The 15453-nt window shown below is 41.2% G+C and overlaps 1 protein-coding gene across 2 annotated transcripts in view; it reads left to right on the top strand.

Moving 5' to 3' along the window:
• LOC116702850 (mitochondrial import inner membrane translocase subunit tim16) overlaps positions 1-15453 on the top strand; it is a 117483-nt gene that overhangs the window by 38587 nt on the left and 63443 nt on the right. The gene's annotated exons all lie outside the window — the stretch shown is intronic.

Genomic DNA, 15453 nt, shown 5'->3' with positions numbered 1-15453 from the left:
TTTTTTGTTTGGGTCCAGCTTGGAAAGTCATGTTTAAGGTAGAGGGAAAAGAGGTGATACTCAGGGTCAAGTCAACAGGTTAGCTGCTGCACCCCCTCTCCAGGATGGCCGTGGGGGGAGAGGGGAGGGTAAAGATGTGACCGCACACGCTCTGTTAAAGAACCTGAACTCCGTGCCCTGACAGTTGAAACATGGTGTCTGGAATCTGTTAGTCATTTGAGGTTTCAGTTTGTGATTCAGGGGAGCGGGAGTTCGACCAGGAAGAGAGGATGAAAAAGGAGGGGGGTGCTCTGAAATCCCCTCCTATTTTTCCCAAATAATTTTCTTTAAAATATTGTCTCTCTATGAGATTTGATGAGCTTTTCATGGAAGCTCATGTGGCAACATATTTTATTTCACTGATGAAGTCATCTGTTCCTCTTTCATGCCCTGTGATCACCTAAAAGAGCAAATGTCCTTTTATTCCTGGGCTCTATGAACCTCTCAAAAGGGTCTTTTTTAATCCTTATCTGGGCATCTATTAGACCTTCTGTCTGTTACCATTTGTCCCCGCCATTCCTTTGTTCTTTACTCTTCTTTCTCTCTGTCCTGCAGAGGCTAATGGAAGGAGAGAGCTGAGTTTTTGAAGGTGCTGGTGTCTGGGATTTTAATTAAGTGTTTTTTTTAGAGCAAAGCCTAATGGTTCCTTTCAGAACTGGTAAAAACATACATAACTATCTATGTGGTGCATTTGGCAGGGGACATTTAATATACTTCACAGAGGGTTTTGATTTCATCCTGCAGGTATGTGCTTCGCACTCCAGGGTACAGAAGGACCCTTTTGTGTGAACTCGCCACAGAAGGGAAAAATTCTCCCCCTCCCACCTTCAGCAACCTCCTTCCTTACTACCTCCCCCTAGTCTTCTCCCATTCACCTTTATTTTCTTTCATGGTTTTGATTATAATTTCTTGCAGACTAAACTGGAGATGATTCGTTGAGGGACACTGCTCTGCATTATGTGGCAGTTGAGCAAGTCTTAGTGCTGTTAAGATAATTGCACAAATGAGTCAAAACTGGATGGTTTTTTTCTGGAGTTTGAGACAGTGTCAGACTTTGCTTTCCATCCTTTACAAAACCAGCAGCCAAGTTGCACTTGCAGCTGCACATATAGCTTTTCTCCAACATCTGGAAAAAGGGCTTTTTTCCCCCTTTTATTAAAAATGCATTGGCAATAACATTGGAATCTTTGCCTTCCTAAAAGCCTTCACAGTACCCTGGGCCATCCCAAGTCCATTTCAGCACTTTTCTGCCTGCTCTGTGGGGTAGATAATATCTAGGAGCTGAGCATCTGACAGAGATGTGAAGAAGGATGGGTTGGCAGAAGATGTAGGGCCAAATTGGAAATGGCACAGGCCATTATACACAAAACACAGATACAATGCTAGGTGATAATTAAACACACTGCTATTAATTGTAAAAACAAATCCACAAGGTTGACTTAATGCCCTATTTGTTATATAATCATCTTTAGTCTACTGTTTTTCAAGCCTTTGGGTATTTCCATTTCATCTTTTTGCCCTTATATGTAGTTTTTATTTAATTGGACTACTACTTCTTACTTTGTCTGTTTTATGCGTTCTGTAATACCCGCCTCTTCTTCCTTCCCGACTCTTTTTCAACACATGCATGTGTTTTATAAGACCCATGATTGTCCCTTTCATGAGAATTAGGAACCGTGGCGCGGCAGAGCTCCCGTTTTTAAATCATGCCTCGCTTCTGGATGCCAGTCACCTCCTGGATGCCTGCCACCTCTCTCTGCTGTGGTAGAAAGAGCAATTTGAGCGATGGAGAGAAGTGTGTTTCCCATTAGTAGATGGTTTCCTCTGCCCTCCCCCCGCCCACCCCCGCCATGCAGCCTGGCCTCCACTGCTGCCTCTGGGACTGCGGCAGATTGGCAGCTTGTCACTGCTCACCTCATAGCCTTACAAAGAATAATAAAGTTACAAAGGGAGTGATAGAGAGACTGTGTTATTGATGCACACAGACAAGCAGGATTTGCTTGTATTTACATAATTCATACGTACGGTGATAGAAAGACCCTCCTTAATCATAGAGTTTGAGATAAAACCAAGATTAAACTTACTTCTAACATGTCAACATGGAAGTCCATTTGATCAACAGTGGTTGGAGCCTCAAATGCAATCCATTTGTATTTGACACATTTTACGTTGTGTTGACTTGGTACTCGATTTGGATCAAAACAATAAATGAAGTGCTGACTTTGCTGTCAAAAAGAACTGGCTATTTTTATACATACTCTCTCAATTTGAGTGGGCCAAACATAATTGAAATATATTCCTTTTTTGTGTTGGCTTTAGGATCATTGTCCTTCTGCATGATGATGTATTGTCCAATGAGTTTTGATGCATTCGCTAACATCTGAGGAGGCTAGTTGTTTCTTCTTTTTCCTGTCAGAAGTGACCAATGTAAACCTCCACCATGTTTGACAGATAAGGTGTTGTTTGTTGTATCTTAAATTGTTAATTCATTCCTCCATACTTTAATCTTTCCATCACTCTGGTAGTGTGAATGATGATCTTTGTCTCATCTGTCCATAACACTTTGCTCCAGAAGTCTATAAATGTCTTAATGTACTTGTGCAAACTGTAACCTGCCCTATCTATCCTTGATACTTAACTATGGATTTGCATATAGTGGAAAACTCTGTGAGGTTATGCTCTCTTGAGTATTCTTTTTGAGATATCTATGCCTACATGCAGGAAAGTGTTGATTGGTTGGACAGTTGTAAATTGTTTTTTACAAGTATTATTTATTCTTCTTCTGTTATGCAAACGATGATCAGTTGATATTGACACACCTAATTGATGATGATTTTTCAGCCACATGAAGACTTATTTATTCTTCATTTCAAGAAAATACTGTAGACTCCAATACAAATGTCACACCTAGAATCAGCTCTAACCTTAAAGGTGCCCTGCCACACATATTTCATTACTTTGTGGCAATGTCTGAAGTTCTACCACGGACATTTTTAGTGGAAGAAATGCCTTGGTTACCTTGTTTCAAGCCATTCTAGTGTGAAATAGAAAGCCTGCAGGAAGACTCAGCTCGATTTGTGCCAGTTCTCATTAATATTCAAATTAAGCTAAGCTGCTTGACAGCTAACAGCTAGCCAATGAGAGCTTGGCTATCAGCATCCTTACGCAAAGCAACCGGGCGAGCTCATTAAGGGTAATGGTGCAGGTTAAAACGGTTTTGTGTGGCAGGGCACCTCTATTGTGCATGAATCAATGATGAAATGAAATACATATCCTCAATAAACATTTCAGCATCCAATTATCCCATTAGGTTTGTTTTTTTGGGACTTGAACACCATAGTTACCATTTCATTTCAAATTCAGCCAAAAAATAATAAAAATAGTGTCACTGCCAATACTGATGTCCAATCTAATCTCGTAATGTCTCAGCTAAAGGCTTTTCACATTTGTTTGTGTCTGTTGTCATTTGTTTGGTCTGTGTAAGATTGGCATAGTACACCCATCCACTTCAGGCACAAAAGCTAATCCAGCCCAGCTTTCCTTCTTCTTTAAAGTGAATTTGATTGAGCAGACTTTTCCTATTGTTTAATAGAGAGAGCTGCTAGGTGGGTTGTCTTTTATGATCATGTTTCCACGATAGAAATCAGTGATCCTGGGCCTCTCATTGGCAGACGTGCTGTCTGAAAAGGAAACTCGAGAAAACAGAAGGAAAGTGTTTATCAAAGAGGTTCCCTGATTGGTCGGTGGCAGGTGGGCCACATGTGCTCCGGGCTGATGTCACTTCCCATTTGAGCCGTATATGTCTGCCCACACTGCGAAAACATGTCAGTGTCAGTGAGGCAGAAGTAATATGCCACGCTTAGTTTAATGGGAAAGGTGCTGAGGCATGCCGCTGCTCACCGTGTGTGTGTGTGTGTGTGTGTGTGTGTGTGTGTGTGTGTGTGTGGTGTGTGGTGTGTGGTGTGTGTGGGTGTGTGTGTGGTGTGTGTTGTGTGTGTGTGTGTGTGTGTGTGTTGTGTGTGTGTGTGTGTGTGTGTGTGTGTGTGTGTGTGGTGTGTTGTGTGTGTGTGTGTGTGGGGGTGTGGTGTGCGCGTTGCGTGTGTGTGTGTGTTGTCGGTCCGTGTGTGGGGGTGTGTGTGTGTACACAAGTGTTTTCATTACATAACTGGTCATATGACTGGATGGTCTAATGCCTTGTTGTGTTCCAATTGTGTCGAAGTACCAGAGGTTGAGACACGTGGGTTAGTGTGTTGTACTTACATGTACTTGATTTGTTTATGTTCATGTGTGTATGTGCACACACATTGCCTAATAGTGTGTGGACAACAGAGAGGAAAATATCAGAAAAAGGACTGAACAGCATCTCTGCCTGTCAAATTTATCTAGTCTCTATTGCAATGTTGACAACAAAAGCTGCTCTGAACCTGACCATCCTCCTTGTTATCATGCCAAAGGTTGTGTGTGCATCTGTCTGAGTGCAATTGGCCCAAGCAGATTAAAAAATGTAATCAAAATGTAATTGGTGGGAGAGTTGAGGAGGTGATGGTGGCCAGGAAATAATTTCTCCATTGTGAAATTAGTTGCAGTGGGAGAAAAGAAGAAAAGATGAAGGACCCTCAGGGGGAACACCAGTCGATCCTTAGTCTGTGTGATCTTGCTTGCTGTGGACTTTCCTGCTCTAACATCAACTGCATCTCCTCCGTTTGAAGCCAGCCAACATTATATCAGCAAGGTCAATTAGTCAGTCAGCTATTGTATGAAAGCTTCATGCGGTGGCAGGGGCTTGAAGAGTTGGGGATAAGTGGGAGTCTTTTAAGAGTTGGGAGTGTAAGCCATCTATTGTGCCTTTTGTCGTCCCTTGTCTAATACTTTTTTTCCCTCCTGGCTACAAAAGATGAGGAAAGCAGACCTCATCATGATTGTTGATTTAGAGAAACTGATTTTGAGGGACATATTTTTCCTCTTACCTTTTAGCACTATTCATCAATCCATATTGTGGTGCGAGTTTCCCAGAGTTGGAAATATCCACCGTAGAGATGTCTGAGATGTCTTACTCACCAGCAGTGTTTTGTTTCTAGAAATCATGACCCTGCTAGCACTCCTGAGCTAGCTAACGTTACTACAGCTCAGCCGAGGATGACCCCGTTAATGTTTACGTCTTACGCTGCCACGAGGATGAGCCTCTCATCCATGAGTTTGCCACCGTTGGGCAGCAATAGGGTTGTAAGGTGTTGTTTGCTATACAGTAAATAGCTCCTACATGAAACTGCTCACAATCAGGTCTGTGGATTATCTAGAGTAACCGGGTCATAATGTCTGGAAAAAGTTGTTGCTGTTGAGGTTATTTTTTATTTTTTATTTTTTTTTGCGCTTTCAGCACCAAAGGCCGAGTGCCATCTAGTTACATTGCATTCAAGTGATGGCAGAGATCTCTACAGCCGATATCTCCACTGTCCCATTAAGTTTAAGGCAGCCTTGGTACACTACAAAACTCATTTAGCATGTTAATCTTACATTTCAATTTAGTAGCTGTTGTATTGTGATGTTAGAACAAAAATGGACCTGCCAGTTTTGCTGCAACCCCTGTTACTGCAAAGAGACCTTTTATAGAAGATTGTAAATTGGTGGTTTGCTGTGGTGTTTTCTGTCCTCCATAAAGTCTGTGGATTTTCTCACCCATAGCACCCATTGCAAAAGTTACCTGAAAGTAGTTCCTGTCCTGTTCCATTATCCATTGAAATGTGTGTGGGGGACACAGTCAGAGATTTGGCAATGCCATTAACCCCAACATAGGGGCTTTCTTCCAATGCATGTTCTATTTGTGTGTTGAGGGCATATGGGGCACAGGTGTCTCTCACATAGCTGCCCAACCATGGAGCTGGAGAGGTTGCCTTCCTACCAGCAAGCTGGATAGGTCAGTGACACACACACACACACACACACACACACACACACACACACACACACACACACACACACACACACACACACACACACACACATACACATGCTTTCTTATAATACATGCCACACTGAAAACACACATGCTTGGACAGGTCTGCCATTTCTTTACCTTTTTCAGCCCAAGTAGACCATCTCCAAACAGTATTCATCATCACTCAGCTGGATTTGACAGGTGGAGTGACATAGACTTAATCATCCGTGTCTTTATTTAGCCATGCAAACAGACACTGCATAGGTGATACTTTAACAAGATAGTACACTTTAAAACAAATAGTGTAAATTCCACTTCTTCTTTTGTTTCCATTTTTTTCCAGTTCCTCTTTACTCAGTTTAGTTTAAATAAACCACCACAACCTGAGTATAGTGATTGATTTTATTTTCCTTCCAAACAAGCAAGTAGGAAGCATTTTGCCACTGAATGACTTCTGAAATTGTATAGCTGGTGTGCCTGCTCAGTTTTGTACCTACATGTTTACTGTATCCTGCTGTTTTCCCTTTCCAGTGGGTTTCTTTATAAGCCAGCTGTGTGGATTGGGTCTTGGAGTGAGAGTGAAAGAGCAACTCCTTCACAAAGCACCCTAGAAAAACATGTTTAACCAAAAGACCAGCCCGGAGAAAGAGAGAGGCCCAGTTGCAAGGAAATATTTGAGGGACCACTTGTTCCTTAGAGGCCAAAGGGACAAAGCTGGGGAGCTGCTGGGTCTTTCAGTTGGACCTGCCTGGGTGGAGTTCTAGGGGAGCAAACCTTTCATCAGCACTGGACTGAAAAAACACGGTTGATGGACGAATTGTGATAGAATTTCATACACACGTGCGCTGGTGAGGTGGCCTGTATTATTCTTAAGTGTTCTCCACACATCCTGGCCATCATGGTGCTTCCACGGTCCACTGCTGCTGTGAAGCTACGGGGACTCGCAGCTGTAAGCTGGTAGGCTGCACACTGTCTCCACGGTCAGTTACAAGCCGACTACTGTGCAAACTAACACATACGCATAAACATGTGCAGTGATTTCAGTCATTTTAGTCTTCTCAACTTCAACACCAGTCTTTTGTTAACAGATGTCTTTGCTCTTTGAACTTTAAGAGGTGACCATCTGACCTGGTCCAACCTATTGGCCTTGAGAAATGTTACTCTGCTGCTCTGTTTAGTGTTGGTTAGAGGTTGTGTCTCCACAATGTTTTCTTGAGCAGTATTTGTCTCTATCCTGTAATAGTGTTGGTCTTTAGGTTTTTATTTTTCACTTCCAGTCTTTGTCTTTCTCATCAGATATGGCAACATCCAGAGATTGACTTGAGGTAACATTAGCAGGCAAAGCAATGTGGCAATGTGACGTTGAAACTAGAGTGAATCGCTTCCTGCCAACCGCAAACTGCAAAAAACAAGATTGCTTAAAGACACAAGGTCTTTGAATAACACACACAAGCATCCCCCAACCTAAATCCACAGTGATTGGATTAGGTCCTATAAAAATAAAAGAGAAGGATGCTTAGAGAGACCAAAAGATAGACAGAACGACAAAGTCGGGGACAGTAAAAGAGAGACGGACAGAAATGAGAAGAGGAAGACAATCTGTGTTGGATGGAGTTGGCACTACATGCTCTGCTCCTAACCTTTTCAGAGGGTTTGTGTAAATTATATCCCTTTCGAGGGAAAATATGCGGTGGTTGAACTAAAGAGACCACCCCTCCCCCTCCTCCTCTTCATCTCCTGTCGTTTACTCTTTATCAGGAGTGCTCCATCCATCTTTCAGACCCCCCCCCCCCACCCCACCCTTCATGTCTTCCTTCTTATCTGACTTTCAATATTCATTCCTTTGTTTTATAAAGTTGTTTTCCCTCTTTGGTCACGCCATAATAACTTCAGTCCTATTTTAGCCATTCATCACCTCTCCCTCTCTTTATATCAGTCTCCCCCACACTCCCTCCTCTCTCCCTTCCCATGGTTATGCTATTTTCTGCTGTGGATGGAGGATACATTTAGCTTGTGGCTGGTTGGGAAGTGATGGCTACATTAGGGGGAGGGGGGGTGGGGGGGTTCTGGTGAATCGCTACCTTATCTTAGCCACAGTGGGCTCCAAGCTGGCTGATGCAGATTTTCCACTGGGGTGAACCCATCGACCGGGATGCACTGCTCTGCCGCCATGGCCACACCCCCAGGCCACAGCCTAGGCTGGCAGGCACCCACACAGGCAACGGGTGTCCCTGTTTATGTTTGTCTTGTGCGGTGGCTAGTTTCTCACTGTGTTGTTGTGACCATAGCATCAGTCATTCCTGGCACACCACCCTCTCTCTCCAAGAAATGCCCTCTCCAACTCTGGCCAATCTCCGGACAGTTGTGGGCTGTAAGTGGCCGTTGGCATCGGTCACTGCAACTGGACCGGACAGAAGTTGGCTGTGGCTTTGCATTCACATACTGAGGCAGTGAAGAGCTTAGGCCATACTTATGGACCTTACCTGTGGTTTTGCATGTTTTAGCTCATGAAATACAAATTGTGTATTTTAAATTGTTGCCTGTCATTTACCAAAACATACCATTGACTTGATCCTTGCAACATGAAAATCAACTTGCATAGACTTGCGTCAGATAGATAATCCTTTGCACCGACCATTTAGTCCACTTACCTTTTATACAAAAGATGTATCATTGTTGATTAGCAATGCAGCTGCAAACCGGTATACTTCTGAAAAGTTGTTGTTGGTTGGGCAATCACAAAAGATGTTGCTTGATTTTTTCTATATTCATATTTTGACTTTTGTAATCTTCATTATTGACAGGATCTACCTTTTTTTTCATTATTATAAATACTGTTTATTTCAAACATTTTGGAAAGCAAATGGATAGTTTGCATGAGCTGACCTGTAAAATGTACTTGTAAATAGGGTTGTAAGGGGCATCTGTGTGTCTTTGTCTCTGTTTAGCCCAACTGCTCATGATATGTAAACGAGCACCCTAATTACCAGACAAAAGTCTGTAAAAAGCTTGATCCTGGTCTGCAACCAATTACCGTCTCACTACTAATCAGCACCCAGACCCTTGTTACTGTCCAGACCCTCCCTACAAACAGGATTAGCAGAAACAAGATTTTGCGTGTTTGACTCACTCTGAAACACAACCCTCCCTCTTAGTGTTATTAGCTGTTAGACACAAACAGGTGTTTGTTGGCCTGATGTTAATGGCCAATGTAGAGTTAGACTTCACATGCAGGGGTCAGAGGTCATGTGGCCTCAGCCCTGTGGCACCAGGATGTTTGAGACGGCCATTATCTGGCAGTGAACACTGGATGTGTTTTTGGGGGAAATGTAGTTAGAGTGACGGATGTGGATTACTGAAGTCAACCTTTTGTGCTAGAACACATTAGGACGACACTTTGTACACGTAGTTCAAGGTTATCGTTTAACGCCTGTTTTAACTTGTTATTCCCTTACATGATCCCTTTGATGCTTATTGTGATATTATTCAATTTTTTCTCCATGAAAACAATGCATGAAAGCTTACAAAACTTACTTTAACATCTAATCCACTATGACATGTGGGAAGGGGTTCCCCTCCTGTAAGAGATGTATGTGAATCATGCTGTCTACCACAGAGACACCATGAGCACCTACTGTGTTAAAAAGGATTAGAGGCACATATCCGTGCCTGTCGCCACCCTCCATTTTCTCCATTTAATGTTAGGTATACCTATTTATATTGGTGATGGTAAAGCTAATATGAGTGGAATGTTTATTTTCTCTCCTCTTGCCTGTAATATGCCCACCCATGTTACAGCATAGCTCAGCTCAGTTTGAGATTAGGCAGGAGTTCCAGCCACAAACAACGTGGAATCTGCAGATGTGTATACACAGTGCAGCCATGATGCAAGTAGAGTTTGAAAGTTAGCACAGGATGTGTACACAGCAGAGTTTGATGAATGTCTTCTGGTGTCTTAAGGGGCCTGAATGCTTGGCCCTGGGGCCTTGACTGGCTTTGTCCCCGTCAGTGTGCTACTCTTAAGTTATGCACGTCACACTTTGGCTGTTTTGTATGTGATGCAAGTTTTTTTTTTTTTGTTGCTGCACGACTGTAGGGAGAGAGAGGTAATAGTGGATGATTATTTCCAAGTCAAACCAGACAAGTTGTCCAGTGATCTTTTCTCTCCTTTTAAAAGAATTAGTGCATAAGCCCATGAGAGATTGTTTTCTGTCTTAATATAGCTGTTTAGATGAGGGATTTGGGTTATGATTTTGGTTCTGTTTACGTCAAATAACTGTGTCAATTTAGATGCCTCGAGTGTCTCTTATTAAAATATTTACACCATGATTTATAAGCTCTAATTGCAACTACAGTTTTTTATGGCATTGTGGAAATGTTTTTTGATATAAAGCCACAACAGCAGGGAGCATCTGCAGTTAAATAATATACTGGAAATAAAGCCTTAATAGTATGCCAAACATAGCATCTGCATACCTGACCTGAACTCTGTACTGTATTCCTTTTACAGCATATCACACACAACCATAGATCCCTATGTTTAACCTTATAAATGTAAATCTTTGTGTGTGTGTATACCTTATGTTTCTTCTACCGGAGGTGAAATGAAATAAATCTCTGAGTACCGGGGCAGGTTGGGTCCATCCCCACCTTCCTCTTTCTTTTGTCTGAATATGGTTTTGGTGGGAAGTGTTGAGTTATTAGGCCCCCAAAAAACAAGAAAGCATTGTATGAAGACACTAGTCTGGCAACTGTAACTGTTGGTGACAATCAGTAGAATTCACCTCTGAGTTTTAAAATTGGGCTCCTTGCTTGCCTCTGATGTTAACTACTAGCTCCATGAACAGCTGGTCAGGCCTTAATCACCTTACATCACAGATGTTTTTTTACAAAGGCCATGAGAGGCAAGGAACCTTTCTCAAGACTAGCTGACATCCTGACCTGTCTGTACTCATCCCAAAGAGACCTGGGAGTTATTCACCTGGGAGTTACTGTGAATTTGCATTAGGGGTGCGCAAAAAGTCAATTCTCCTTCGTATCGCAATTAAAAATTGATTCATAGAATTCCAAAAATCATTTTTTATTTTTTTAATGCAGTGTATACTATCACATGGGAAAAGTAACTACATTTACATAATGTGAATCGTTTTTTTTAATTGAGAATCATTATTGAATCGAAAAAACATTTTGAATTGAATCTTGAGCCCAAAAATCGAATCGAAATGGTTATACCTAGTTTAAATTCAGAAAAAGGACGGGCCAAGAAACTGTCCTCCTACCAGTAAATTTAGAGAAAGCCATAACCTATTTTTACATGTGACAACTCTAGAATAATGGGATCTGATTAGTTTAAACAATAGCTCCACACTTCAGCTATTAGCTTCATTTGCCAGTCTTAGGGAGCTTATTGGATTTGATGGACTTTTCTGACATGTTTTTAACCAATATGTGCTATTATTTTCCCCCTTCTTGCACCCCTTTCACCCTCATCAACCTCTTTCCACTACCCAACACACACACACACACACACACACACACACACACACTTCCTCGTCAGTACATTTCCAAAGACGGATAAGCTTTTCACTGCATGTGGCCCAGTAACAATGTCCCTCCACTTTCTTCTCCCTTGGCATGTTGTCGCTCCACCTCTTTAATTTCATCTGATTCTTTCCATCCTCTGCTTATTTTACAGCATTGGTTGGATTATTACTCTCCACTTCTGATTTCCTCATCTATATTTATATATTGATTTAAGTCTTTAAACACATTGTGCTCATGAAGCTTGCCGTTCTTTCTACTTTTATAAATCTAAGACCAGCCTGAACCTTTTTGTGGTACTAAGTCCCATTTTGCCCTGGGGTCCTCTATCTACATCTTAATTAACTTGGGCCCAAATGATTTGTCTATCGCAGACTTGTAGCTACATTACCACTACAAAAAAAGTAAGCAGTGTAGTTATAGATTCTCATGATGGAAAAAGTGGGAGGTAAAGGCCCAAGGTGAAGTACAATTTACAGCAGGTTCTTTAAAAATGTGATAAAGAGGTCAGCAAGTATTAAGACACAAATAAGTAATTTCACAGTAGAAAATATTAATACAGTTTTCCATATATGTATGTATGTATGGATGGATGTATAATATATATGGAATACATATTTTCTTTCTTTCTTTTAGTAATTTTTCAAGCAAAAATAATGAAAAAAGAAAAGACAAGTACTGTCTGGTTCCAGCTTCTTATATTTGAGGATTTACTGCTTTTCTTTGTCACCTATCATGATAAAATGAATATCTTTGAGTTTTGGACTTTTGGGTGAAGACAACAACAATAAGACTTGAAGATCATTGAGATCTGGAACTTGTGATGGGTATTTTTCACAATGTTTTCATATTTCATTGACTAAATTATTAATTGATTATTTGGAGAAAAAAAATAGATAATAAAAATATTTGTTAGTTGCAGTCTTAGTAATTATCTATAACACTGGTAAAGTTATTCAGTCTATTGTATTTATTGGAAAATACTAGATAATGTTCCCATCCACCTATATTAAATTACCAGCAAGTGCTGTTTTTGAGCATCAAAGCTCTTTACTCTTAAATTTATGTTCACGGGAGCATAATCTAGTTTGTGGACTCTATATTTACTTTATATATTATATTATATATTACCTGCCGCATGTTCTACTGTCCAGCACCAAGTATATCATCTGGAGGTGCGTTTTTGTAAATCTTTTTTTGCATTATTGGTATAATTGAAATATTCACAGCCCCTGACAAGTGAGACTGCAAGATGAAAAGAAAGGACAGCCTGTAGGATAAGGTGTTCAGATCTTAAATTGTGACCAGGTTTCTCTGCAGCTGGACAGTGTTAAACTCTAAACTGATATCTTTAGAGTCTAGTATGCAGACTCAAGTACGCGACTAGGCGCTCTGCTGTAATGGACGTGGCTTTAAGCAGTCACATACTGTATTTTGCTTATATTTTGACTCATATTTACACAAATGTTTAACCCTCACTCACTCATTTTATAAATTACATCCCTGCTAACTTGCATTATTCATTTCCCGTATGAAATTTTTTTATTTATAGGATGGGACTAAATATCTACACTGGGTAGATCACACTGCCATTTGTCTTTTTTATCTAATAATCCACTAAACAGCATGTGAAATGAATTGCATGTGTGCCTGCAGGTGTGTGTTGCCAAGAATTAACCAAAGTCAAATTCTGCCTTTTTGCTTTTTTTTTCCTCCTGTTTTTCTTTCTCTCTCACTTCTCATCTTTCCCCTCGCTGCTTTTTGTCAGAGCAGCATCTGGGCCATCTGCTGGCACAGACTGGCAGCTGTATGGCATGAGAGGAACTGGTGGCACACCATCCTACATCTGTTATTAGTGCTTTGGAAAGATTTAGAGGCAGGTAAGGTGGATGCCGAGCAGGAGAGTTGGAGACAGTACTGCTGCAGTACTGGTAGGGAAACAAGCAGAGGGCCAAAAACTGGAGCCAGAGAACCAGGTTCCAAAAACAAAGTGGTGGTGTGCTTTCTCTACTCAGCTCTTCTTTTCCTTCTTTACTCTTTTACTCTCTGTTGCTTCAAATCCATTTTATAAAATCATTGGCGCTTTTTCATAAACATGTAGCAGCATCACAGAAACTGAATGCAGCTCAAAAATAAAAGTTTGAGATTTCAAATTATGATTTGTGTTGGGAGAAATTCTAAAACTGTGTCATAGATTTAATAAAGCAGTCAGCATGTTCTGCTGCTTGCATCAATTTAGTTTTTTGTATCGTGGCAGATGTAATGTCCTTGTCATCTTTTTTGTAGTTTATGATGAGTTAAGTGCTGGATCTTGTGATTTTTGAGGAGTTGATTTCATGCCACAGAGTGCTGACCGTAAATACTCTTGGCTGAGGTTGGATAGATGGTTTGAGGTTACTGGGAGGTCAGCTGTCCTGTTTGGGTGGGAGCGCTATTTGGAAGATGGAAAACAGAGGTAGAAAAAGACAGAAAAAGTCATTTGAGTAAAAGGGGAAACACAAACGCTACTTTTAGTCACATGACCCGGTGCCTTACACATTGTCCTTGACTGCCTTCTTGAAGCCCAGAATTTGGAAACAAATTAGAAACAAAACCGAAAAAACAGAAAAGAGGGGAGTAGAGAAAAAATATTTACTCATAAGTAATTTCATGTGGAATTCTTTTGGGATAATTGTAAAAAAAAGGTCCCTTGAAACTACAATAGGGGCCATTGAGCAGGGCAGGCTGAGTGTGAGCGTCAAAGTTGGAACCCATCCAGACAACAAGTTTCTCTTAAAGCCAGGGGAAGAAAGGGGGGACTGTTTTATGGAAGGAAAGGAGAGAAACACACACACACACACACACACAACATATACACCCCACACACACACATACATACACACACACACCCACACCACACACACACACAACACCCACACACACACACACCACACACACACACACACACACACACACACACACACACACACACACACACACACATACATACTCAGTTCTCTCTTATTAATATACATGAACATTTCCAGAGGCCTTTCTTGAGAGAAGGACAGAAATATGCATTCTTTCAGCTGCAAGCAATTATTCTTATCTGACATCTAAGTATCCTATCTGTCCTTTTACCTGGAGTCCCTCCAGTTTACACATACGTATATGCCCGCAATTAAGCCTCATCTCTCTAATCTCTATCTTACTTTTTATTTTGCAAATGAGAGACTAAATTGTCTGAACTGCTTTTACAACTTAGAAAAATGTGTCTATATTTTCAAAAAATCAAGATAAATGGAGGTTAATACAGTGGAGGAAGGAGAAAGAAGTTCGAGCTTATTGACCTCCAAGGGGTGCATTGTTTATCCTATTTCCCTAGGACGTTTGCTCTCTCTGAGTAAATTGATATAATAGGGTCTCCGTGACAAGAGTGGAGCTGTTTTATGTGTTTGTGTTGTTAGCATGGGACCTTGCACAACTCTCTCTCTCTCTCTCTCTCTCTCTCTCTCTCCTCTCTCTCTCTCTCTCTCTCTCTCTCTCTCTCTCTCTCTCTCTCTCTCTCCTCTCTCTCTCTCTCTCTCCTTCTTCTCCTCTTCTCTCTCTCATTTCTCTCTCTCTGTGTGTGAGAGAGAGACATCCCCTACCGGCATCCTACCTATAAAACACATGGGTGGTCAGCCTCTTTATTGTGTGGGTTTGCAAACAATGCTCACTCATTAGCCTTAGACCAGTGAGTCATTCAAATGGTAAACTCCACTTACAACCTTAACCTGAATGTTTCCAATCATAATCTTTATTTCCATTTGGCCTCCAGCTCACTGATGGTAAGGAAGAATTCCAAGACCTTGTTCATTGAAAGCACACATTAAACAGTCATTTTGGTATACTGTTGAATGTTGCAAAGAGCATTGAATACTAACCCATTCATTATTTTTTTCCCACCGTGCCCAGAG

Source organism: Etheostoma spectabile, chromosome 15 (genome assembly GCF_008692095.1).
Source record: "Etheostoma spectabile isolate EspeVRDwgs_2016 chromosome 15, UIUC_Espe_1.0, whole genome shotgun sequence".
NCBI classification, from domain to species: domain Eukaryota; kingdom Metazoa; phylum Chordata; class Actinopteri; order Perciformes; family Percidae; genus Etheostoma; species Etheostoma spectabile.
The sequence above is the reverse complement of the archived record's forward strand: the minus strand, read 5'-3'. Positions and strand labels throughout refer to the sequence as shown.